The following is a 26,913-nucleotide window of genomic DNA, read 5'->3' as shown; positions in this document are numbered from 1 at the left end:
GCGAACTCTTGACAATGCTGGTCTTGTCTGCAAGGCTGTGAAGCAGCTTCTTCTACCCTCACTGGCTCGTGCACAACCAGAGGCATCCGTATTCCTGGAAGAAAAGGTTGTCTTTGAGCTCTTTTTCAGTATTGTTAAAGAAGCTCCCGTCACCAGGTTTCTGCAGAAGGAGCAAGTGCCAGGGAGTTCCGTGAAGCTGGGGAGTGAGTTCTTCAGGAAGAACTTCAGGCTTCTCAGAGCACCGTGAGTTCCCAACACTGGCATCTGCTTGGCAGTGACCTGCATTTGCCACGGTCTTCATCACTGATGTCTCCACCAGCCTTGGACTGCAGCCCCTTAGCTCTACCGTTTCATCTGGTCACCTTTACAGATGGAAGGTGCAGCATAGCAACTGTGCAAGACCTCTAGAACTGCTTGCCCTGGTACTCTCAAATGGTTAGGGTGATTTCACCCCCAGGCAAAATGTAAAAGTGTTTCAACGACAAGTGCCCTCTTTAAATAATTATATTCAGTGGATTTTTGCCTTTACTCTGGTTTATTGGACCAGTCGCCAATTATTTGAAGGTCTCATACTCCTGAACCGGCATACTATTACACATCTGATCTAACAATCCAAAGAACATTTTAAGTCATATTTCTTTGTAGATAAGTATTCGTGATTTCTTTTCTTTTCTTTTCTTTTCTTTTTTTTTTGGCCAGGCCCACGCATGTGGACATTCCCAGCCAGGGGTTGAACCCTTGCCCACAACAGCAACCCAAGCTGCTGCAATGACAACACTGGATCCTTGACCCACTGCGACACAAGAGAACCCCAGTGATTTCTTAAAATAACAAAATCCAAATTTATAACCCGAGTCTCTATTAAGAGAAAAAAAAAACTTAAGCAGGCATTCTTATAGGAGAAAAACATATATCGTCATCATTTTATTGTAACTCTTTGAGTGATTATCCAACAGATATTTGAGTACCTCATACATGCCTGGTCCCTGCCTTCATGGAGCTAAGGTCTAGGAGGTAAACTGGCACTGACTAAATAACTACACACATCTATGTGTGATATATACATATGTATCTCCAAATTATGAAACAACTGCCACAATTTGCAGGAGTATGTGCAAATAATTTCATATTTTAAGAATAGAGAGAAAGGCATCAATATAAAATATCCTTGGAAGCTAATATTTCTTTTAATTCTATCCAATTGTGTCTTTTTTTTTTCTTTCTTTTTAGGGCCACACCCACAGCTTATGGAGGTTCCCAGGCTAGGGGTCCAATAGGAGCTACAGCTGCTGGCCTACACCACAGCCACAGCAAGGATCCAAGCCGAGTCTGTGACCTACACCACAGCTAATGCAACGCCGGATCCTTAACCCACTAAGCAAGGCCACAGATCAAACCTGCAACCTCTCAGTTCCTAGTCAGATTCGTTTCTGCTATGCCATGGCAGGAACTCCAATTTAAAGTAGGCCCTATTCTTTTTTTTTGTTTTGTTTTGTTTTTGTCTCTTTAGGGCCGCACCCGCATATCGAAGTTCCCAGGTGAGAGGTCGAATTGGAGCTATAGTTGCTGGCTGGGATCCTTAACACACTGAGCAAGGCCAGGGATAGTACCTGCGTCCTCAGGAATGCCAGTCAGATTCATTTCTTTTTTTTTTTTTTTTCGGTCTTTTTTTGCTATTTCTTTGGGCCGCTCCCACGGCATATGGAGGTTCCCAGGCTAGGGGTCGAATCGGAGCTGTAGCCACCGGCCTATGCCAGAGACACAGCAACGCGGGATCCGAGCCGCATCTGCAACCTACACCACAACGCCGGATCGTTAACCCACTGAGCAAGGGCAGGGACCAAACCCGCAACCTCATGGTTCCTAGTCGGATTCGTTAACCACTGTGCCACGACGGGAACTCCCAGATTCATTTCTGATGAGCCACGACTGGAACTCCCAATTGTACCATCTTAACAAGTAAATATAATTATTAATATTATATTTAAAATGGCACTTCATTTTTCCTTTTTTCAATATAATATTTTCAAAGCAAATATATTCTATGATCCTATCCAAAAAGGAATACTCAAATGAAATCACAATCACCCAAATCACCAGCCTTTATAAAACCCAAGTTTTTTACAGGGAAAGAGATCTTACATTTAATTTTTTATTATGTTTTTCAAAAAAATATTTACTCTCCTTAGAGCTACATTTGAAATGTCTATAGAGAGATACTTGCTCTATAGCAAAATAACTCAAAACTCTCATCTAACTATCATTCCCTGAAAGGTAGTAACTAGCATGGGTGATTAATTCTTAAGATAACCAATTTCCTTACAGATCTCTTTATTACCTTTTCCTCAGAATGCTCTCAGAAAGGAGGAAGAGAAAGCATCCCTGCAATCCATGGAGCTGCAGGCAATTCCCAGTGTGGTTTCCTGGTCATTTCTACACCAGCAAAGGGAAAGGACCAGTGATGTTCAGCAGGAGAGCTCCGGGTTAATCAGGTGAGAGCAGAGGCTTTTGCTTTAGGGATTTAGACAGTAGGTCTAGTTCTTTCACGTTCTTTCTTCCTATGAACCTCACCTCTCTGAGGCCAGGGGGAAACCAGAACTCAAAACAAGCCCGCACCCTAAGTTCTGGGCCGGTGTTTGCCTAAAAGACCCACAACATCAATTTAATTAAGATCCCTTGGGGGCCTAGGGACCCCTGTGGAAAAATCCAGAATGCCATTATCACCCGGAGAGTGGCTGAAAGCGCTCACTGCCGCGGGGCTTACGTGGCCTCGCCCCACAGGGAGCCACTTCCTCTAATCCCGATGCACCTACACCCTCCACAGCGTGTGAAGAGTAGCACATCCACTTCAAACAGAAATCGGGCCTTGGGAGCATTGGGCTGAGGGAAGGCTGGGGCTGTGAAGAGCCTCGGATTCAAAGAGATGTCAGCGGGAATGACAGGCAGTGGCTCCAGCCCAGAGACAGGCGGCCGACAGGAGGCCCAGGGGCTCCACTTCCATCTCCCTCTGCACCCCGGGGACTCGCCCTCAGGGCGGGATTCTTTGAAGTCAGGGAGGACACTTTTGACAACAGATGGGACAATTCGCTTCTGTTCAGTTTGTCCTTGCAGACTAAATTCAAACAGTGGAGGGAGTTTGGCCTAATGATAAGGAAATGCTGCCATTTTGTTACACCCAACTCTTTGCCCCCTCCCAGGCCCCATGGAGCAATTTGGTTGACCCTCTCTAGCCTTGAATAGATGCTGTTTCCAAAGAAGAAAGAACCTGATTCCAATAGGACTCACTGTTATGGTGAGAGGATATCCACTGAGGGGCAGACCAGGCTGGATCTGAACCCCACACTCCACATTCCATGGCTGGTTAATGCCCACCATCCACCACTGTTGCCACCTTGGACCTCTCTCAGCCTTGTCTTTCTCATCTGTAAAATGGGTCTTATATCTAAATTTATAGAGAGGTTGTGAGATGTCTGGAAATAAATGTTGGTTACCACAAAGTCCCAAATGGTGTACAAGCATGTGCACACCCACACAGAGAATGGACATTTAAGGACAGTCCAATCAGATAAAAATGATCATTAACCACTGCTTTACCGGTTCTCATATATTGCTTTGAATTTTTTCCTAACATATATATCATATTGTTTTCAGAACACTTTATCAGGTTTTGAAATATAAGAAGGTCTGAGAGACTTTTGAAGAGTAGCACAGTGATTCCACCCACTGGCAGTTGGGGCAGCCAAGATAAAACCATATGGACCAGTAGAGCAAGGTAGCCTGTTGGAAAGAGCATAAGCATTGGCCAGGGTTCAACTCCATTAAGAAAGTCCTTTAATCTCTCTGAGCCTCAGTTGATTTATTGTAAAATGGGATTACTGTTAATTCATAGATAGTATTTGAAGGATCTGGCTCAGAATAAATAAATACTGAAAAACAGTTGACGTCCTTCTTTCTTCACCTTTCCTTTTTTTGCGAGGCCTCTTATTATGGACAATTTCAAAACACAAAAGTAGAAAGAATAGTATAATGAATTCCCAAGAAACCATCACCCAGGTTAACAGTTGGAAACAGATTATGAACAGGGACCATTTAGAACTTAATACTTTGATAAGTTGGGGACCAGTGGAGCTACAGGAGTTCCCTGATGGCCTAACAGTTAAAGATTAAGCATTGTCACATTGTGGCTCAGGTTGGATCTCTGGTTTGGGAAATTCCACATGCCATGGGCACAGCCAAAAAAAGTACAGATTAGAGTTGTATTTGCATCATTAGTTTAGTGTTAGGCATATAATAAGCACTCAATAAGTGCTATATATCATTATCATCGTTACCAATTACTTTTTTGAAACTTATCCAAAAACTTTTTACAGACTTTTCATAATACATCTTCCATTCAAACAGCACAAAGCATTTCGCACCATCCTCACAGTACATCATGATGGGGGGAGGTGAAGTCACCATGAAGAAAAGCAGTGAAATGATTCCCCCAGCCTCTCAGGACAAGGCCCCAGTTACTAGTCCCGTGGTCTGATTGTTCTTGTGCACCAATGACTTTTCCCCTCGTGTTCTGTCTCACCTACTGAGCTTGGCAGCGAGCTCCTTGAGAGCTGGCTTCATGCCTGATGCAGCCTTACCTCTCCAGGGAAGGTGGCAGGACTGGGTTAAGGCTTAACATTCAGTCATGGAGTCTGGAACAAAGTATTATTAGGAAATGAACTAGGTAAGCGAAATTAGATTGAAAATCAGTTAAAGTATCCCCAGTGTCTAGACTGGGTTCCTTTATTTGGGTTAGAGAGAATTTTTTCCTGAACTAAATCTATTATGTTACACAGATTAAAACTAATGGACCCTTTTGGCCATTATACATAGAAATACTGAAGCCAAGAAAACTCAGAAGTAAATTCTTGGCTTAATTAGTGTTGCCTCTTATTCCATTTGACTTTAAACTCCTCAAGGGCAGGGACAAATCCTACTTCCTCTAACTCCCTCAGAACAAAGCCAGATACAAAACAGATACCAAATGCTCCTTTAACTTGACAGCCTTTCATGGTAGATTGAGATGGAATTCCCTGTCTGGAACAGGAAGGATTTTGGAAAATTCTATAAACAGATATTTAGAAACAAAGTTGGGTATGATTGGGTATGTTTCCAGTCTGCTCCATTTTCAGAAACATCTTTTGTTAAGTTTGTGCCTTTTAGGACAGTATGAGGAAACAGGAAAATGAGAAACCATTCCATTTCTAGAAAAAGGCATTTGGGGTCAGTAGAGTTAAAACAAACTCAGACAGCCCAGCCTGTTTGAAGCTGACAAGAAACAGAAAATGACCCACTGGTCCTGTATGGAGCACAAAGCAACTCAATCAGCATTTCATCAATGAGAGGACACTTCAGGGTAGCCCAGCCAGGCCCCTGGCACTGTGTAAAGAGCCCTGGGTGTTTCTACCAAAAGGCATTTCTACCTGAGCACATCTGTGTGTGTTTGTATGTTCATAAATAAGGATGAGAATGACAGATAAGGGTATCACTAACGTGGGATCCATGCTTTCTCATGGCTTCCAGTGATGGAAGCCATGAGAAAGGTAAAGGATCTGGCATTGCATTGAGCCTTGGTGTAGGTTGCAGACACAGCTCGGATCTTGTGGTTCTGTGGCTGTGGCATAGGCCAGCGGCTACAGGTCTGATTGGACCCCTAGCCTGGGAACCTCCCTATGCCGCAGGTGCGATCCTAAAAAGGCAAAAGACAAAAACAAAAACAAAACAAAACAAAAAAAAAAACCAAAAACCAAAAACTGGTTTCCTTTCATTTTGTCATTAATTCCAGTTTCCTCCTTCATGATAGTTTGTAGCACCTCACAGAGCCCTCAGCACCTACTAGGAGTTTAATAAATGTTTGTTGAATTGGGTAGGTGCAAGGGGTAGGAATTGCAAAGGTAATATTAAACCAATGCATTCTCACTGAAGATAGATCCTCTTCTAACTGAGAACGGTTCCTTTCCAAAGATGGATGCATGTAAGCCCCCTTCTCTGAGCGCAGAAAGTTTTACATTAAAACTTTTCCCCACTGTTCCCCTTCAAGCCCTTCTGTCTGTCCTCCTGAACCTGTATCTGGAAGACCCAGATATGCTCGGACTGATGCTGAGCTCTTCCCAGGATTTTTCCAAGAGGCCAAGATCTTACCTTGCCAACTCCTCTGGCTGCAGCCACTTAGGTCCACACAAGGGGTGGGACTCCTGGGTCTGCTGGACAATGGCTGTCCGTCCCTTCAAGCATCACGCTGCACCCTGCACCCAGGGGATTTCACTGGCTTAGAACAAGCAGCACAGAAAAAAAACCCAGAGCTTCCAAGTTCACCTTTTCCTTCCCCTCTTTAGCTCATTTCCACACCAAAGAATTGAGTTTCTCCATTTTCAATAGAGCTGGGGCCATTTCAGAATCACAATGCATACCACTCTCTTAATCTGTATCAACTGTGCCTTCTGACACTGTCCCAACCAAAGAGTCATCTCTCTCTTCTCCCTCCTTTCTTTTTAAATATCCCTTCTCGGAGTTCCTGTCATGGCTCACTGGAAACGAATCTGACTAGCATTCATGAGGACACAGGTTCGATCCCTGGTCTCACTTAGTGGGTTAAGGATACAGCGTTGCCTTGAGCTGTGGTGTAGTTTACAGATGCGGCTTGGAGCCCTCGTTGCTGTGGCTGTGGTGTAGGCCAGCGACTACAGTTCTAATTCAACTCCTAGCCTGGGAACTTCCATATGCTGCTGCTGCTGCGGCCCTAAAAAGACAAAATAATAACAATAATAATAATCTCCTCTCCTCTAAGGACCCTCAGTAAGCATCTTGGCAATGGAAGGCAGTGGAAATTAAAGAGGATCTTTGCCCCATCATATCCCGTTGAAGAAACACAGAAAACTGAAAGCTGCTTAGCATGTGACCCAAGCAGAGCTTTGATCATTAATAATCCAAGAAGGGAAGCGTGCAGAGATGGCTGCCTTCCTCTGCATCACTAGGTAATTGCTCAGATTCTTGGTCTTTACAAAAAGTGTGTCATCTGTCCAATCTGTCTCCTGAGAAAGAAGTCCTTTACTGTACAGCACAGGGAACTCTATCCAATCTCTTGGGATAGAACATGATGGAAGAGAGTATGAGAAAAGGAATGTATATATTATGTATGACCGGGTCACTGTGCTGTACAGCAGAAATTGACACAACACTGTAAATCAACTACAAATTGATTTTTTAAATGTTTTCAATAAAATAAATTAAAAATAGAAATAAATTAGCCCTTCACCTTTTCCCCATCTCATCACAAAGAACAAAACCCCAAAGCTAGGTGCTTATGTTCCCAGCCTCTGTATATCCTTTCTGCCCTGTGTGTCTGGACTGGGAGCCTATCAGAAGAATGTGAATAATGAGGCTACATTTTCTATTGGCCCAGCTATTTATAAACAAAGCTCTTCCTTCTAGGAAAGGCAACGACATTTAAATTGCTGAAAATTATCAGCCTCGACTCATCTGAATTTCATCGCAGCGCTACTCATTCAGGAAATGGGAACCATGAGCTGTTTCCCTTTTTTGAAATTGCCTCCAGATGTGGCAAACAAAGAATCTTTATTAAAATATCACACAGTAGCCAATGCCCTACCATTTTTCCTTTTGTCGCTTTGGTCAGGAGATGAATAACAAATACCAGTGACAGAAAAAAAAAAAAAAAAAAGGTCTAGGTATTGCCTGGGAACACCTTCAAAACTGCAAAAGCCCTCACTGCCCCTGAGCCTCCAGTCCATCTTGTCCTGCCTTACCTTGTCTTTTTTTCCATAGCGCTTAACACATCATTACATTATATACATTACTTATTTATTAAGTTCATTATTTATTGCCTGTCTCTCTTGCTGGAATGCATGTCCCGTAAAAGCACGGATCTTCATTTTGTTCATCCAGGCCCTGATATATCCCAAAGGCCTAGAATTGTGCCTGGCACACTGTGCTGCCCAAATAAACACTTGCTGAGGGAACGAATGAACCAGTCAGATTGTCCATTCTTATTAGGTCAAAATCTCTGGGCATCACCTTGAGAGTGACATTAAGGGCACGTGTCCTCTTCCACACAGGCCATGAAGGTATCAGAAGGATAATCCCAAACTTAACTCCAGATACACTTTGTCTCATCCCCTCTACCCTGCTTCTCTCCCCAGAGTATCTATTTTTGTCAATGACGACACAAACTACTAGTCCTGACACTAAAATTCTCATTCTGTTATGCTTCTCTCTCCTTCATCCCTCAGATCACTAAGTCATCAAATTCCTGAAGATGCTTCCTTTCAAATCTCTCTCCAATTTGTCCCTTCCTCTCTATTCTCATTGCCCTTGGCTACACAATTATCACCTCAAATAGATTCCTAATTGATCCCTTAGCCTCTAGTCTCTCCCCCCTACAGGTTCTTTTGCACATCACAAGCATCGTTTTGATCCCCTCAGTCCTCTTTGGAGGACTGACTTGGCCCAGCTGTGATTTGGCCCACCTGGTAAACCTGACCTTCCCAAGTGGGCAAATGGTCAGGAATTAAGTCTTTAAAAAACCAGAAAGTACTGCAAAGGTAAATGAGTTCTGGTGGGAGGAAAGGAGCAGGGGCGAAGATCTTAACTGCCAGGTTAAGGAGCTGGAACTCCATCCTGAGACTAGAGACAGAATCCTTGGTCTAACTGCAAGCTTTGTTTCTGACAATTAATTCAGCAGTTATCCACGCTGTGCCCACTATATCTGTGGCAGTGTTCCAAGTGCTGGGGACAGAGCTGGGACTAGTTTTTCTTGGGCTCCTGGGACAGGTAGAGAGAAAGCACCAAAAGCCGGTAAGAAGCTGCCTGCCACCTCTGTCCTGGCACTCACTTGGCCCCTTCTCCTGGCCCCAGACCATCTCTCAGATTTTAAATAAGCACAGTTATTTAAAGCACGCTTCCCATCATGGCGCAGCGGAAATGAATCTGACTGGGAGCCACAAGGTTGAGGGTTCGATCCCTCGCCTTGCTCAGTGGGTTAAGGACCTGGCATTGCCATGAGCTGTTGTGTAGGTCGCAGATGCAGCTCGGATCTGGCATTGCTGTGGCTATGGCGTAGGCCGGCAGCAACAGCTCCGATTCGACCCCTAGCCTGGGAACCTCCATATGCCATGGGTGCTGCCCTAAAAAGACAAAAAGCAAGAATAAAATAAAATAAGCACAGTTAGCTGGGCAAGTCATCACTACACCTACTCTCTGGCTTAAAGATGCTGCTGCTGAAGTCTTGGGCCACAGGTTAGTTAGGAAAAAGAAAAGAAATGTCTCCTGTATGTCATCAGTCAACAAACTCTTTCTGTGAACAGCCAGACAGGAAACAGTTCAGGCTGTGGACCTTGCACTGACTGTCACAACGACTCAACACAAAAAGAGCCATAGAAAACATTTAGACAAGTGGGCATGGCTATGTTCCAATAAAACTTTATTTACAAAATCAGGTAGGGGACAGATTTAGCCCACAGGCCAGAGTTAAATCAACTGACCTCTGCTCTAAGATATTACAATATTTTAAATCTTTTTTTTTTTGCTTTTTATGGCCGCACTCACAGCATATAAAAGTTCCCAGGGTAGGGATCAAATTGGAGCCGCAGCTGCCAGCCACAGCCACAGCTACAGCCACAGCAACGCCAGATCCAAGCCACATATGTGAACTACACCACAGCTCACGGCAATGCTGGATCCTCAATCCAACAGGCAAGGCCAGGGATCGAACCTGCATCCTCATGGATACTAGTTGGGTTCATTACCACTGAGCCACAGCAGGAACTCTAGGATATTTTAAATCTAATGCTTAGTTTAAATAAGGAAGGTAGCATGAAGGAATATAAAGACAATGAGTTTTGGAGCTCAGAAAGCTGGGATAGAATTCCCACTTTACAACAAAACTTGGGGCATTAGGAAAATAAACTAGTTTTCTAACGTATAAAATAAAGGGGCCTAGCATGGTCACCTGTAGAGTCAATCTTTCTGGGTTCAAATCCCAACTCTGCCACGTTCTACTTCTATGATCTTGGGCACGTTTCTTAATCTCTCCGAGCTTCAGTCTCTTCAGCTGTTTTCATGGGGATAAAAAAATATAACTCTCCTCATTGAGAGGATCAAGTGAGATCATGCAAATTAAGTGCCTGGAACAGAGTAAGCACTCCATAACTGTTAGCTATCATTGTTGTTATTATTACTGTCATACTACTGTGACTTTCCTAAGGAGTGGCTGTTGAGACATTACAAGTATTTGCTTCTTTTAGAGATTAAAAACAGAGGGGAGTTGCTCTGTTCTTACACTTGGAACATTTTTCACTAACAACTACAGGAAGCTGAAGTCTACCTTGTAAACCAGCCCCTGCTTTTTCAGATGATTGCCTTTAAGTGGATTTCAAATTCTGAAGATTATCATGCATAATGTATTATGCTTATGTCAGGATTAAAATTTTTCCATTGACTTTTCTCTTGCCTCCATCAAGGGTTTTTTTGGACAGGACTTCATCTCAAGAGGAGGCTGCTTTTGCTTTTTCTGAATTGTGAGCACAAAGAATGTCTTTCAGGCTCAGGGTCTTTAAATCAACTAATGTGGGTTTTGTCTCCAATTACAACCAAATTAAAATTCTCCAACACACACTAGACTTCCCTGCCCAAGTTAGACATAAGGGTGTCCCAATTCATTCAACACCACAGGGAGAAAACAGGACTGGACTCTGTCTCCACTCAGAGCACCCTGTCCCCCTGGCAATTGGCTCCAAAATTGAAGGAAAAAAGGATATTCATGAGCCTTAGGAAATCTTTGGTTCCAGGGTGCTTTGATCAGAGTTTCATATACAGGTAATCTTTCAAAGCACAGAAAATAATAGATCTTACCTTTTACACTGTGTAGCACACATCAATAATACTTCTCCAAAGTACATTAAAGCAAAGATGGACCTTATTTGAGCGAGAATCTGTAGGACCATGTTTGTTGCCTCTCTTTCTTTATTAAAATGCATCTCAGAAATCTTAATGTCTCTTTGCATAAAGATCCCTGGAGCCACAATGTGGACTGTTCACTTCTGGTCACATCACCACTAGGAAGCTCAGTGGACTTCTCCTAGCCTGCGCAGAGTGGCGGGCTGCGTTTCAGGTTGTCTCAGACAATCCAAGCCACTGTATACATCTGCTCTTTGTTAGAAGTAATCAGCCACAGGGGCAAAGGCGGTAAACAGTAATTAATATGCAAATTTGCAAGTAACTTGCCTCTTGGTGCTGAGGCTTCTTTGTTTGTTTGCACAGCCGTGGACAAACTGGGGTTTGTCTTTGCTGTAATTAGCAGGATAAATATAAAATTATGACATTAATTGTTAGCTGGCTTTTTTAAAAAAATCATAGTATACCCCTGCTGGGCCTGAGATGCTGCAGCTCAGTGGGGGGTACCTTCAAAACTGAATTTTAAAATGCTGAAATACCCATTCTAATTAAAAGGCAAACACTGAAATGAGTTTGTCACTTCAAAAATCATAGTTACCGGGCAACAAATCATCAATGCATATATTAACAATTAGTATTTGTACATCAGTTGACCTTATCTCAATGCAAAAAAGAAAATCATTCTTTTATAATAATAATGAAGAGTAATATTTATTAAGTGCTCTGCACCAGGCACTGTTCTAAGTACTTTTCTTGCATTATTTCAATGAATCCTCGAAACTCAGACTGAGTGGTGCTCTTAATATCCACACATGTGGAAAACAGTGCATTAATATAGGTTTTTCTGGATCTGTTCTCCTCAAGATTATTTTTGCAAATTGACAGAACAGTGTAAATCAACTATAATAAATTTTTTTAATTTTTATAAAAAAATTATGTAAAATCAAAAGATGCCTTAGTTAAATTGACATTTTTTTTTCTTTTCTGGTGGCAAATAAAGTATGTCTTACAATGGCTCATAAAAAATAAAATATTCTTGCAGTTCTCATTTTATTTGGCTGCTTTCAACTAATTCTTCACAGCATCCTGACAATGGCCTAAAACTTATCTCGAGTTCTGACCTGTCTTTACTGCATCAGATTCTTGCTTCTGCTACCAAGTAAAGCCCACACTCTTTAGGCTGATCTTGAAGGCTCTCCAGAATCTGGCCAGCTACTTTCCAACTTTTATTTTTACATCATTTATCCCATTTTATTCTTTCATTGTTCAACTCAGCTCCCATTATTTAGGGCTAATTGGCAAAGTCACTATACTTGTTCCTGGAGGTGAGATGGGGTGGGGAAGAGGGGAAAGTGAAATTTTTTAAAAGCACAGATTCTCAAGGGGGTTCTGGCAAGAATACAAAGAAAGCAATGATCAAGTTTTAAACTAAGACTTTTGATTGCCCTGATGATGGAGAAGCAGGAGGAGGAAGCCAGGGCCTCTCTTTCAGTAACAAAGACAAACGCCTTAAACAAGGCATGTGACATGTGCTGCAAAGCCCTTGGTGATGGTTCTCTTCCAACTTGATGCACAGATCCCTGAAGGCCTTTCCTTCCTCCCAAGTCTCAGCTTTAGGTTGACCCCCTTGGAAACCGCCCCCGCTTCCCCCAAGCAGATGAGGCAGACTGCTTCCTGTTCCCATTGCCTGGCTGTCTCCCCACTAAACTATGGGCACCTTTAGGTTAGAAAAAGGATCTTTTCCCCTTTGTGTCTCCTATGCCTCGAACAATGCTGGCACTTAATTGGCACCAGTCGCCCTTTGCAAGCAGCCAGACAGTGACAGACCTGCTAACAAAGTCAGAAAGTGCCTTCAGAGAGGAAATTAACAATTCAAAGCAGAGACCAGTGAAAAGGAATCTGGAGGGGTAGCCCAGGAAACCCACCTCCAGACTGGCCTGGGCAGGTGATCGCCAAACCTCCAGCCAGATTACTGAGGGCTGAGATGGGAGTGGTTGCAAAAAAAGGGGGGCAGGGGGAGTGGTTAGCAAGATGACTTTGTAAACTGCTCCATTCCAGGACTTTCTCAAACAAAATACCCCAGACACTGCCCTCTGAATCTGGCAACTTTGGGGCAGGGGGGCGGGGGGGGAAGACTAGGAGTAATATTTGTTCTAGTCTTTTAAGAGATGATGAAATAATGGTGCCACTAGAAGGAAGTTTCCTGGCTACTGCCATAGCAGTCATTAGAGTCTGTAAAACCTGACCTCAGTGGATGTGCAAAGGGACGCACACCATCAGAGATGGGAGGCCTCTTTCTGGCAGTGGCTGCAGCTCCCTTGTGCAGGGCCAAAGCAGGAGGCAAAAGAAGGAATCATGAGAGAAAGAAAAGCATCCCCAGGTTTTCAATATGCCTTCAAGCTCCCCCTTTCCCTCCCATAAGACTGTCTCCCATCAGTCACAGAAAAGCACCACAGCATCAGTTACTCTGAAAGGATGGGGACATGTCCCCAAAACACACACTGTGAGGTTACAGACTGAAAAATCCCGAGTTATTCTGCTGGTACTAATACTACAATGTCTCTAACCTTCCAGAACTCACCTAGACACGTCTGTTCTCCCATTTTCCATACTTCCACTCCAGCTCTTTCTAAAGCCTTTTACAGGGTGCCAGGCGTAATGGACTGGGGGCTCTTTAGGAAGCAGGCATATATTAATCCTGTTCCTTACATGCTGTGACAGAAATCTTCCCGCCCTTCCCATCTCATCATCCGGAACAGGCCACTTTTATTAGTTTATTTTTGGGGATTCCACATGGAATTTCATTTTTTATTTTTATTTTTTGCTTATTAGGGCTGCACCTGCAGCATAGGGAAGTTCCCAGGCTAGGGGTCGAATTGGAGCTACAGCTGCCAGCCTACACCACAGCAACAGAAATGTGGGATCCAAGCTATGTCTTGCAACCACAGCTCATGGCAATGCTGGATCTTTATGCCATTGAGCGGGGCCAGGGATCGAACCCTTGTCCTCATGGATACTAGTCAGGTTCATTTCCACTGAGTCACAATGGGAACTATGGAAGTTCGTTTTTGGGAAAAAAAAAAAAAAAAAAAAAAAAAGAGGTAGGCTTCTGCTGCTTACAGGAATAAAAAAAGGAAACTATGACTCTAACCTCAGTCATGAATCAGCCAGTGAAGTATAGGGGTTCAGAGCAGGGATTCAGGGCCAAGTAGCCAAGTCTGAATCGTGGGCTGCTTATTTACTTGCTGCATGACCTTGAGCAAATTCCTTCCTTCCTTCCTTCCTTCCTTCCTTTCTTCCTTCCTTCCTTCCTTTTTTCTTTCTTTCTTCCTTTCTTTCTTTTTTCTTTCTTTCTTCCTTCCTTCCTTCTTTCTTTTCTTTTCTTCCTTCCTTCTTTTTTAATTTTATTGGAATATAGTTGTGTTAATCTCATGCATACAGCAAATAAGTCAGTTATACACATTCATATGCCCATTCCTTTTCAGATTTTTTTTCCCCAAACAAGCTAGGATGAGGACTTTTGCTACTTTGTTCATTTCCATATCCTAAACTCCTGGAACATTGAAAGTACTTGATTTTTAATCGCTGAATGGATTGAATGAATACATTTTGCTGCCATCATTTCTTGCAGCTTTATAAGCCACAAAGTAGTATCACTTCTAACTGTTCCCTTGGCCTCATGCCTAATAATTGGCCCCTGGTCCTCTGGGGTCCTGCAGCCTCTAAAGGTGGCACATCAATAAAGAGCATGGCCTGGGAGAAATGTCATTGCAATGGGAAGGATGGGGCAAGTTCTGAGACCAGCTCTGACCCTCCTATCTGTGGCCTCTGTTTCTCTGAACTGTAAAATACAAGGGTTGGAACCAGAAGATTCAAGCATCTAAGTATATGTCTCCACTAGGAGGCTGACAATGAAAGACAACTGACCACAGACTCAGAGTAAAACTGGGTGGCTTATTTGGTAAAACTAGGTAAGCTCATCAAGTCTCGCTCCCAGAAATAAGCACTCAACTGTAAAAAGTGTTCCAAATATTATTCTAAAAATCTGTAATTCAGAGTTCCCTGGTAGCCTAGCAGTTACGGTATTCAAAATTGTCACTGCTACGGCTTAGGTTACTGCTGTGGCTGGAGTTTGATCCTTGGCCTAGGAACTTCCACATGTCACAGGTGCAGTCAAAAAAAGATTTTTTTTTAATTAAAAAAAATCCGCAATTCTTCGTTGAATTACAGTCTGCTGCTTCTCCATTACAACAGACTGTATGTTTTATTACAGTTTTCACTTAAAATTCACAAAGGAAAGGGGTTACTAACCTGAAAGTGGAAGTGCTCCTCCGAAGACCTTAAAAACACCATGGACTCTGTGTGGCCGCAGATGCTGATGCTCATCGCTGCCGCCCCCCACCTGGGAAAGAAGCACGGCACACTCAAGATTCATTACTGTCAGCTCAGTGAAATGACATGTATTAGCACGCAGATTAGATTGTTTACACGATGACAATTACTACAAGAGGGAAGACAGCATTGAGATGTGCCTGTGTGGTTGACACATGTGAATAATGAAGAGCCCACGCCACAGATGGAACACAGGATGAGCCTCTCACCTGCATCCACAAAGGCGCTGAGGCAAGGTGCAAATGATCACTGGTGGTGTGGCAAGCAGGAGTGCCCGTGGGCTAAGGCTATGCCTTGTTTAACAATCTCATGTGGGTGAGGCCCAGCCAAGGATCCATTTCCATTCTTCCCCTATCACAAGCTAACCTCAGCCTGGGATTGAGGTACTGACTTACTCCAAGTAAACCCTCAAGTCATTTTTGAAGCTTACACAGTTGGACTCTGAGAGACGAGGAATTTTCCTGGAGTCTAGGATGTAGGTCTTTCCTCTAAGGAATGCTGCCTTTGCTTGGCAGGGCTCCAGTATGTCTTATAGGCACTCAGCTCTTTGTAATACAAAGCTACCATCCAACCTGACACCAGCTTGGCTTTTCAGGTCCCAAGAAGTGTTAATGGTCCAAATGGTTTATTCTCCGAAGTCAGTGAGACTTTGTTTGGCATTTAAGCCTGGTCTAAACAGTTTTGGTCTAGGTTTCTTCCACATTTAGAGATTATCAGTCCTTTTTTTAAAAAACAGATTCCATTTCTATGCCCTGGTTTAAGAGGAAGCCACTCTACTTGCTGCTACCTATTGGCTTTCCAGCCTCTCTCTCTCTCTGAACCTCTCTTTCCATCTGCTCTGAATTCTGTCTAGCACATTTTGAACATTCATTCTTTCATTCAGTAGACTATCATCACGCACCTATGGGCGGGGGAGGGGGAGCAGTGTGTGTGGGGGGTCATACATTATGCACGCATTACGAACAGCACAGAAAAATACAGTCGCTAATGTCTTTTTAGTGGCCACGCTCTGGTGCTTCTTCCCTCACCTCAATCCACCTTGACATTAGCGGTCCAAGCTTTATTTTATCTCCTGTCTTTCGTATGTGAATAGTACACTCTCACCACAAAACAAAGGGGAAATACAGACAAGAAAGAAGAAAAAGATACCTGAAATGTGATATCCCTTGATCATTACTTTTCCTTTCTTTACCAGATATAACACCAGATACAACATAAAAGGGGCAAATATATTTTTGTTTCTTCATTTAATTTTTTATTTGAAAATAAATTTGCAAAATTCCCAGGTAGCCTAATGGCTAGGGATTCAGCATTGTCACTGCTGTGGTTCGGGCTCAATCCCTGACTCAGGGGCTTATACATACTGCAGGGGCAGCCAAAAAGAAATAGATAGATAAACAAGCACAGAAAGGTGCAAAAATAGTACCCTTCACCCAGTCCCCCCCGCCCCCGTCATCATTTTACATAACTATAGTGTAATGAAACAGAAATAAACAATTTACCAAAGAACTCAAAATGTTGGTGTGTGATATTGAAACCTGGAAATTGCACTCGTGTGCGCATGTGTGCATGTGTGTGTGTGTCGTTCTATGTAATTTTATCACCTGTGTAGATTCATATAATCACTACCACAATACATAAGATACACAACTGTTTTGTCATCATCAAGGAACTCCCTCACACTTCTTGTTTAAAGTTGCACTCACTGCTGTTTTTAACCCCAGGGCCACCATCAATGTGTTCTACATAGCTATAATTTTGTGCTTTTAGAATACTACAGAAATAGGATTATCCAGAATGTGACCTTTTGAGATTGGCTTTCTAAACTCGGCATAATGCTCTTGAGATCCATTCAAGTTCTTGCATGGATCAGTGGTTCATTCCTTTCTATTGTGAGTATGAGTCCATGGTAGGATGTATCACAGCTTGTTTAACACCTGAAGGACAGTGAGGTTGTTTCTGATTTTTAGCTATTAGAAATAAAGCTTCTAGAAAGATCTGCATACATATCCATGTACCATTAAGTTTTTATTTTTCTGGGATAAATACCCAAGTATAATTGCTGGGCTTTATGGTAAATGCATTTTTAGTTTGATAAGAAAATGCCAAACTATTTTTCAGACGGCTGTATTAGAAATCCAGTTGCTCCATATTCTCACCAGCATTTGGTAATGTCATTATTTTTATTTTAGCTGTTCTAAGTATGACATTTTTTTTCTTTTTTTTTTTTTTTTTTTTTTTAGGGCCGCACCTACAGCATAAGGAAGTTCCCAGGCTAGGGGTTGAATCAGAGCTGCACCTGCCAGCCTATACCATAGCCACAGCAATGTCAGATCCAAGCCACATCTGCAACCTACACAACAGCTCACAGCAACTCTGGATCTTTAACCCACTAAGCAAGGCTAGGGATTGAACTGGCGTCCTCATTGATAGTAGCCAAGTTTGTTACTGCTGAGCCACAATGGAAATCCCTACTTCAGTTTTTTTGTTTTTTTTTTTTTAACCTAAAAAAATAATAAAAGAGCTCAGCCTGACATGGAGAATTAATTCCTCAGGTGTGGAGTTCCCGTCGTGGCGCAGTGGTTAACGAATCCGACTAGGAACCATGAGGTTTCGGGTTCGGTCCCTGCCCTTGCTCAGTGGGTTAACGATCCGGTGTTGCCGTGAGCTGTGGTGTAGGTTGCAGACGCGGCTCGGATCCCGCGTTGCTGTGGCTCTGGCGTAGGCCGGTGGCTACAGCTCCGATTTAACCCCTAGCCTGGGAACCTCCATATGCCGCGGGAGCGGCCCAAGAAATAGCAACAACAACAACAAAAAAGACAAAAGACAAAAAAAAAAAAAAATTCCTCAGGTGTTACATCATAAGAACACTAATTGAAGATGTGAAGAGTGCCCATGGTTTATGGGTGGAGCCTAGGATAGAATATGCAAGCAGAGCTTACATTCTTCTCAGTGGGATGTCTCTGTGTCTCATTTTGCTTGGGGGTCCGTTATCTCCTGTGCTTTAGCATTTTTTCCTGGATTTTTCATTTTTGAACAAAGTATAATTAGCAATTGTTGCATTAAATTAAATTGGAATATGAGTTCCCTGGTAGCCTAGCAGTTAAGGATTCCATGTTGTCACAGCTGTGGCATGGGTTTGATCCCTGGCCTGGGAACTTCAGCATGCCGTGGACCTGGCCAAAATAAAAAAATTGTTTTAAAAAGCTAGAGTAGATGTAAGAGAGCTCCGTCAGAGCCAGCGAGATGGTCAATGAAAAACATAAGGCACAGGGAAACGCTACTGTAACAGATGTGAGAGAGTCTAGAGATTAAGTTCTTACATGGTAGTTTGGCCATTTATTGTAAATCTACAACTATTTATTTTATCGAGAACCTGTTTATACTGCAATAAATCCTTTTGACAGCAACAAATTTAACAGACATGAAAGAGTATATTTAGTGGAAAATTAAGTACTAAATGGCCAAGAAAGTTGATGAAGAACATGTTCCTTAGACAAAACGTTTGTTAATACTTATCATTCTCCATGGGGGTCAAAGTGGTATCACTGACTGCTTGAGAGCCAGAAGACTATGTCTGCTAAGGAAGCATCAATATCAATGCTCAGTTGTTATTTTAAGGAGTTCCCTTTTGGCCTAGCAGTCAAGGACCCGGCATTGTCACAGTTGTAGCTCTGGTTATAGCTGTGGCGAAGGTTCTATCTGTGATCTAAGAACTTAGGCATGTTGTGGGTGCAGCCAAAAAAAAAAAAAAAAAGCTCATTATTTTAAGAAGAAAGTACTGGGCAAAATGTTAGCCACTAAAGCTTCAGAATATACATTTACACTCACTTACACTGTGAACCATGTGTTTAGATCCTTTAAATCAAATGACTATTCTTCTAAACACATTTCAACATTTTTTTTTTTTTTTTGTCTTCTGTCTTTTTAGGGCTGAACCCACAGCATATGAAGGTTCCCAGGCTAGGAGTCAAATTGGAGCTGCAGCTACTGGCCTACATCACAGCCACAGCAACACCAGATCCGAGCCTTGTCTGCAGCCTACAGCACAGCTCACGCAACACCAGATCCTTAACGCACTGAGCAAGGGCAGGAATCGAACCCAAGTCCTCATGGATACAAGTCGTGTTCGTTAACCACTGAGCCACCACGGGAATTCTATCAATATATTTTCAATTCTGTTTTATCACGTACAGAGAAAAAACAAAACAAGAGATGTTATGTCTTATCTCCACTAACAGAATCACAGTTAAATGCTACCAGCTTTATATTAGTTTACTTCAAATAGAAAAAGATTTTAATTGCAACACTGGGTCTATGTCTTTCATCCAAATAGTGGACTCAAAGTAAAAAGCTTTTAGATGTTGATTCCCCCTTGCCTGATATTGTAAATGCAAACTGAAAATTCCATTTAAAATTTTGATAAAGTAAAAAAAATTTGGTGATAATAATTCAAGTTTTTGTGAAGCAGAACAACATGGTAAAGATAGCATTCTCAAAGTGCCCCTTGTGGTGCAATGGGATTGGTGGCACCTCTGGAGCACTGGGACTCTGGTTCAATCCCTGGCCCAGCACAGTGGAGTCCATATGCCACCGGGGCTGCCAAATAAGAAAAAAAAAAAGAAGGAGTTCCTGTTGTGGCTCAGTGGAAACAAATCTGAATTGCATCCATGAGGATGCAGGTTCAAACCCTGGCCTTGCTCAGTGGGTTAAGGATCCTGTGTTGCCATGAGCTGTGGTGTAGGTCGCAGATGTGGCTCAGATCCCAAGTTGCTGTGGCTCTGGCATAGGCCTGCAGCTATAGTTCTGATTAGACCCCTAGCCTGGGAACCTCCATATGCTGCAGGTGCCACCCTAAAAAAAAGAAAAAAATAAAAATAAATAAAAATAAAGTTTATGAATAGAAAGATATTATTGCAGTGTATCCCTACACAAGCAAGAGATCAAAGTGAACAACCCAGAAAGGAGAGTTTAGTATCTTCAGATGTGATGTGAAATGCTGTCATTGTACTTGGGAATATCTCATCTTATAGGAAGATACACCTTTTGATAGGAACAGAATTCCTGTTTTTAACTGGATACTTTTATATTTTATTTAAGGATGGAAAGGGATTTCAGAAAGGCTACAGTTTGGGGGCATCTTAATTTAGCAAAACATTCAGAACATTCATATACAGAGCAAACTTCAGTGAGTTTTTGCTTGTAAAATTATCCATTGAAATAGTTACTCTAAATAGAGACAGAAAGACAGTCCTCGTGAAAATGTTTGGGCTGAAGTATTCAATTTGAAAATTCAAATTAAAAATTTAAATCGAAAATATATTTTACTTAGCAGAATTTGTTCTGAGCTTAACAAGTATCTCAGCATCTGTAGAAAGTATTTTCTCAGACAAGACCCAATTAAAGGTGTTAACAATTTTAAAATTTATTAACCTTCAGATGTAATCTTTAAGATGATTGTGAGCATTGATATGTCAATATTTAACTTAATAAGGCCATATTGAATAAAAATCCATCAGAATAATACCAATGGTTTGATTAATAGACAGAATACTATGAAACTGATTAAAGCACATTAATATATACTAAGACTGATTATTCAGATGATGTGTTTTAAGTTCAGATAATAGATGTAAATAACTTAAAATTTTTTTCATGTACACTGATTTTCTTTTCTTTCCTTTTTTTTTTTTTTTTAGGGCTGCACCTGCAGCATATGGAGGTTCCCAGGCTAAGGCTCGAATCAGAGCTGTAGCTGGAGCTGCAGGCCTACACCACAGCCACAGCAATGCCAGATCCAAGCCCTGTCTGTGACCTGTGCCACAGCTCATGGCAATGCCAGATCCTTAACCCACTGAGCGAGGCCAGGGATCAAACTGCATCCTCATGGATACTAGTCAGATTGGTTTCCAGTGAGTCACAACAAGAACACCTGATATATTATTTTTATTCTTTAGAAATAATTGTATTTTTGAAAAGTGTTTAAATAGATTTTATAGACCCATCATTCTTTCTTTCTTTTTTTTTTTTTTTTTTTTGTCTTTTTGCTATTTCTTGGGCCGCTCCCGCGGCATATGGAGGTTCCCAGGCTAGGGGTTAAATCGGAGCTGTAGCCACCGGCCTACGCCAGAGCCACAGCAACGCGGGATCCGAGCCGCGTCTGCAACCTACACCACAGCTCACGGCAACACCGGATCGTTAACCCACTGAGCAAGGGCAGGGACCGAATCCGCAACCTCATGGTTCCTAGTTGGATTCGTTAACCACTGCGCCACCACGGGAACTCCGATTCTAATAAAACTAAATTGTTGGTTAATAAATGTATGTTTTAAAAAATTATATAATTAATATTTTAGTACATTTTCACTCTTAAAACTGTCCAGATTTCGATGCTGAAAATTGAAATTATATAATCACTCTATTTATAAGGAGGCATATTTCACACTTTTAGTCCAAAAAGTGGACAGCAGCACATTCACGCATACCCAGATTGAATACACAGAGAGTTTGATGGGTCAGTTAGCTTAGGTTATCCTAAGATTCAGTAATGGATTGACCACAGTCCTTGGGCCACACCAACAACAGACAAAATGTCACCAAGGATATCCTCCAAGTATTGCACAATTCCTCCTCTCTTGTAGAGAAAGAGGGAAATTAAGTACCAAGAGTGGCTGTGACAGTCCGAGGAGGATAGTTATGTTTTTCACTGTACATAGAGCACAAGGATAACGATGATGGTCTCCAGGTCTATAGAAAGTTGAAGAAATGTGTCTTAACCAGTCCTTCAATCCCGCATTGCCCAAGAAAGGAAGACAGACACAGCCCAACCTTTCAGGATATCCCACTGGCTGATCTTGCTTCTCATGAGAGTCTAACTCCAACAGTATGAACTGTTGGGTTCTAGTGGAGACACTGAAAGACTTACAGCATGCTGCATCCCCACAGAGAGAGTATCGGCGCGTTCTGGGGCTAACGTGTCGTTTCTCATAAGCCTTTCCAGATTTGGAGAGAAGCAAGCATAGTGGAAAGAAGGCAAATGTTGGAGTTCCTGTCGTGGCTCAGCAGAAACAAAACTGACTACCATCCATGAGGACGCAGGTTCGATCCTTGGCCTCACTCAGTGGGTTAAGGACCCGGCGTTGCCATGAGCTGCGGTGTAGGTCAGAAATGCGGCCCAGATCTGGCTTTGCTGTGGTTATGGTAGGTCAGTGGTACAGCTCCAATTCAACCCCCAAAGGAGGTAAATGTTGAATCTAGATACGCCAGCTATGTTCCCTTGAGCACCAGAACTCCTCACCTGTAAAATGAGAATGATCATAATAATACCTTGCAAAAAAAAAGAGAATAATTTGCAGCAGGGAGAATAAGTTGTTATTTAAAATACAGAGATTCCTACTTCCATCCCTAGGGAAGGAGATAGTTTTCTCTTAGGAGTAGGTCAAGTTTTTGCCCAGTAAAATGCTTTGATGAGCACCGACACTCAAACGCTGGATGTGGGCCATGGTTTAGAAAGATATTAAGGGGAAAAAAAAGAGGAAATTATCAATAAACTAAATTTTAGTAGATATGGAAAAGAACTTTGAGGGAACTATTTAATCTGAAGTTCTCTGCTGTGAGCTGCTGTTGATCCCCAGACAAAACATGCTTCTACTTTTACCCTAGGCTCTTTAATAAATGTATAGTCCATCTTATTGCCTTGTAAGAACTGGTATTTTGGGAAATGCTAGGTCAGGACTACCTCTGCGGACACATGACCTGTGCAGTCACACTCCCATGCTTAGGCCATGTGCCTGGTTTAAGGTTCTCCTGTCACCACCTAGAAATTCTTAATTATTTCTGACCAAGGGGCTCGTTATTTTCCTCTTGCACTGAGCCCTACAAATTATGTAGCCAGTTCTGTTCTCTTTGGGGGTCAGTGGGTCTGTGGAACAGATAAGAGAAAAGCTCCGAAGGCTAGATACCAATGAGAGTGCGAATTCAGCAGAAACCTGAAATCCGATCTAGCAATGACCACAAGAATCTATCCCAATCTTGATGAGAAAATTGGATTTCTACAGAAAATTAAGACATTCAAACCAACTTTATGTTAATTTCAAAGGTAGGGCAAGACTAACATTGTCTGTATTACATTAATAATATCAGATAGATAGATAGGCAGAAAGATAAGCAATATTGCACACAACATGGCTGGAGCACCATGCACCAATGAATGGCTGGTATTATCATCATTTTAGGGTTATATGTGCAAAGCAATGAGGAAGTGTGAAAAGGGTCAATATACATACATACATGTGCACACACATGGGTTTTGGGTGCTCCTCTAATTCTCTCTTCCAAGGAGTACATCTCAAAATCTACAATTTTTTGACTCTTAGATTGGACAAAATCTTACTTACAACTTGTTACTTGTGCTGTGAATGACACTTTTTAGTCTACTTGTAATTTTACCAGGATTTCCAGGGCCAGACCTACAATGAAAAGAAACTGGTAATGCAAAAGTAGAAGGGTACAGGCAATGAAAATTATACTACTTTAAAGTGTTTATGGAGAAACATTGTTTTTAGCTGTACTCACAGCACGTGGAAGTTACTGGGCCAGGGACAGAAACCTTGCCACAGCAACAACCCAAGCCACAGCAGTGACAATGCTGGATCCTTCACCTGCTGATCCACCAGGGAACTCCTGGAGAAACATTTTTTAACACTAATGGTAGAGCTATGGCCCACCCTTACTGTGGATGTCATGACTGGATTCATTTTCCCTTTGAGGGCCCTAGGGTACAGGAAGAACTCACTTTATTCCAAACACAGGAGAGGCTGATACATCCTTTGGACCTTCGACCCTTACTGATCTTATCCTGAAGCGCCTTTGAGTTTCCATTTGAGGTTGAAGACAAGTTCTATCAATAGACTCAGCTTTCTTTGCTCCCTGATATCCCCTGAAAAGGAACAATTCAACATTCAAAATGACCACACACACCTTTCACCTCCACTGGCTCTAAAGCCATGTTAATGCCATAGTTGCCCAATAGGGGAAAACCCTAAAATCTCAAAACAGTGATATTTGATTTTGGGATGTGATTCAGCGATGTAAACAGACGACATAAGATATTTTTCGTGAGCATGAATTTACATTGCACTGTCCTGAATGCATGACAGAATGGCTAGTAGGTACTCATTTCTGTTCTGATCCAGACGGAGAATGTGGTAGGAAAATTTAAGAGACCCCGAAGTGACCCACACCCTTGAGTATCAGTGGGACCTGTAATTAGCTTCTAACCAAAGGAATAGAGCAAAGGCAATGGGACCTCACTCCCACATTTGTTATGTTATATGGCAAAGATGAGGTGATTTTTCAGAGGTGATTAAGGAAGGTCTATAATCAGTTGACGTCAATCAAAAGGAGATGACCCTGAGTGGGCCTGACCAAACTAGGTAAGACCTTTAGAAGAGAGTCTAGAGTTCAGGATGCTGGCTTTGAAGAAGCAGGCTGGCATGCATTTTACAGCTGCATGAAAATGAATCCTGCCAACAACTGCATGAATTTGGAAGAGGACCCCAAGGCTCAGGTGAGACCTTAGTCCCAGAAGACATCTTAATTTTGGCTTTGTGAGACTGAGCAGAGAAGCCAGCTAGGAGGTGCCTGTGAGATCCTAAATGTATGCTAGTTTAACACACTCAGTTTCTGGTTATTTGCTATACAGTAACAGAAAACATATTAGACAGGGGTAGAAAACTAGGGTGAGGGCCAAATAGGAAGCCAGCCTACCAAGGAAGTCATGAACTAGATGATAATTAAAGCTAACTGGAAATGATCAGCTGCTAAGAGCCCCAGTTTGGTACTGCCTACTTGACAGGGAAGCATAAGTGGGAAAGGCAGTAACAGATTGCTTTTTAGATCTGAAATAAAAGCTACCACTCACTTGAATATTATCTGAAACACATTCATAATAATAGCTGTTTTGCTATTTAAGTCAGACTTCTTTTGCACAGCAAAAAAAGAAAAAAAAAGTAAAGAGAAAGAAAAAAGAAACAGAAACATAATCTCAAGGTTACTGCTTATCCTCCAAAGTGTAGGTGGGAATTAGCCAGTAACTCTAGGTCTATGGGTATGTCTTAGAAAGATATTAATATTTAGACACTACTATGCTCCCAGCCAACTCTCCAATCAGCTAGAAAACCTGAAGCTATTTTTTCAAAAAGTTAAAGAAAGCTGTGTATGAGTTCTGGAATCACTGAAAACTATTACATGATGACTGATTTTTCTATCATTCTGATTCACAACTTAGAAACGGAATGAAAGAGAATGGGAAGAGAACTGGGCTCCACTGATGTGTGGGAGCCTTGAAAAACCTTTAGTCATGTTTAGCATTGGAGTTTCTAGGTTAAAGGAAATGTATGAATATATATGAAAGAATTTAATTAAAGTATGCTGCCTTCTTTATGCCTTCATTCTTAAAAAGTTGTGAAGCAATGTTGTCATCAATTGAATCTCACTTTAAATGCATCCAGGAGCTCAGTATTTGAAGGAACTCCACAGTAAGTCAAAGTAAAGCAAATTTAGGTCTTAGTGGTGTATATAATTAGGCAACCTAAGACTTCTGTTCTAATGATACATACTTTGGTATGCCAAGATTTTATAATGAAGAACTGAGTTTTTAAAAAGCTACATTCAATTTATTTTCCTGAAATGGAGTGCTGATAGAAACTGCAAACTAAAGAATGTCGCTCTCCATCTGGTTCTACAAGAATGAAGTCACTAGCCTCTGCAGTCTAGTAACTGGCCTTAAACACACCTTGAAAGTTCAGGGTGGAGATCAGGAATGAGGCACTCTGTGCTTTCAGAAAAACCAGTGGAAGAGGGCTTCAGATAGACAGTTACGTATTTTTCAGAAGAAAATTTTATGAACCCAATTTCTTGTATCTTCTCATTCCTAAAACAGCACTAATATCATTAACAGAGACATCTGTTCCTCTTGAGTAGGAGCAACCTTCTACTTCTAAGATGTGAGTGAGACTGCATATAATCTCCCCTCACCAAAATCATATATATACTGACCTTACCCCCTACCTCTTTGGAGCAGTTCCTCTGAGCTATCTGAGAGGTTGTCTCCTGTCCACAGTGAGCCCCAAATAAAACTGAACTCAGAGCTCCCACACAGGGTGTTTTTGTTTTCTTCAGCTGACAAAACCTTGGCTGATGTGGGGGTGGTCCCAGGTGGGCCTTCTGGAGAGAGAGCAGAATGAACACAGATTGATCTGGAACTGACAAAGAGAAGGCTAATGGGATCATTTAAATGTGATGTCCATCTGGAAGGCGATAGGCCCCAGAGGCCTCTAGATGAGCTATGGACAGACCTCCAATCCAGGTGTTAAGGGCAGAAAGCTCAAGATCTTAGGAGACAGTGTCCTACTTTTTGCAGTCTGACCCCATAGACCTAAGTCCTGAAACCTCGGCATACTAGCCATGTCACTAGCGGAAGCGCTTAACCACTCTGTGCCATTTCTTACTTATAAAATGGAACTATTAAAACCCCAACTTCATAGGTTACCGTGAAGATAAAGTAACACATAA

The 26,913-nt window shown here is 42.0% G+C and overlaps 1 long non-coding RNA gene across 1 annotated transcript; it reads left to right on the top strand.

The window, feature by feature from the left end:
* The first annotated feature begins 157 nt into the window (after positions 1 to 157).
* Positions 158 to 16,848, top strand: LOC146406948 (uncharacterized). The gene is made up of 3 exons (XR_014819885.1): positions 158 to 243; positions 2,350 to 2,492; positions 15,221 to 16,848. It is a non-coding gene; the product is annotated as an uncharacterized LOC146406948 (long non-coding RNA).
* The last annotated feature ends 10,065 nt before the right edge of the window (positions 16,849 to 26,913 follow it).

Source organism: Sus scrofa, chromosome 1 (genome assembly GCF_054392235.1).
Source record: "Sus scrofa isolate SSC_HxYL_T2T_F1_AM1 chromosome 1, Sscrofa_HxYL_maternal_Yorkshire_Landrace_v2.0, whole genome shotgun sequence".
NCBI classification, from domain to species: Eukaryota; Metazoa; Chordata; class Mammalia; order Artiodactyla; family Suidae; genus Sus; species Sus scrofa.
The sequence above is the reverse complement of the archived record's forward strand: the minus strand, read 5'-3'. Positions and strand labels throughout refer to the sequence as shown.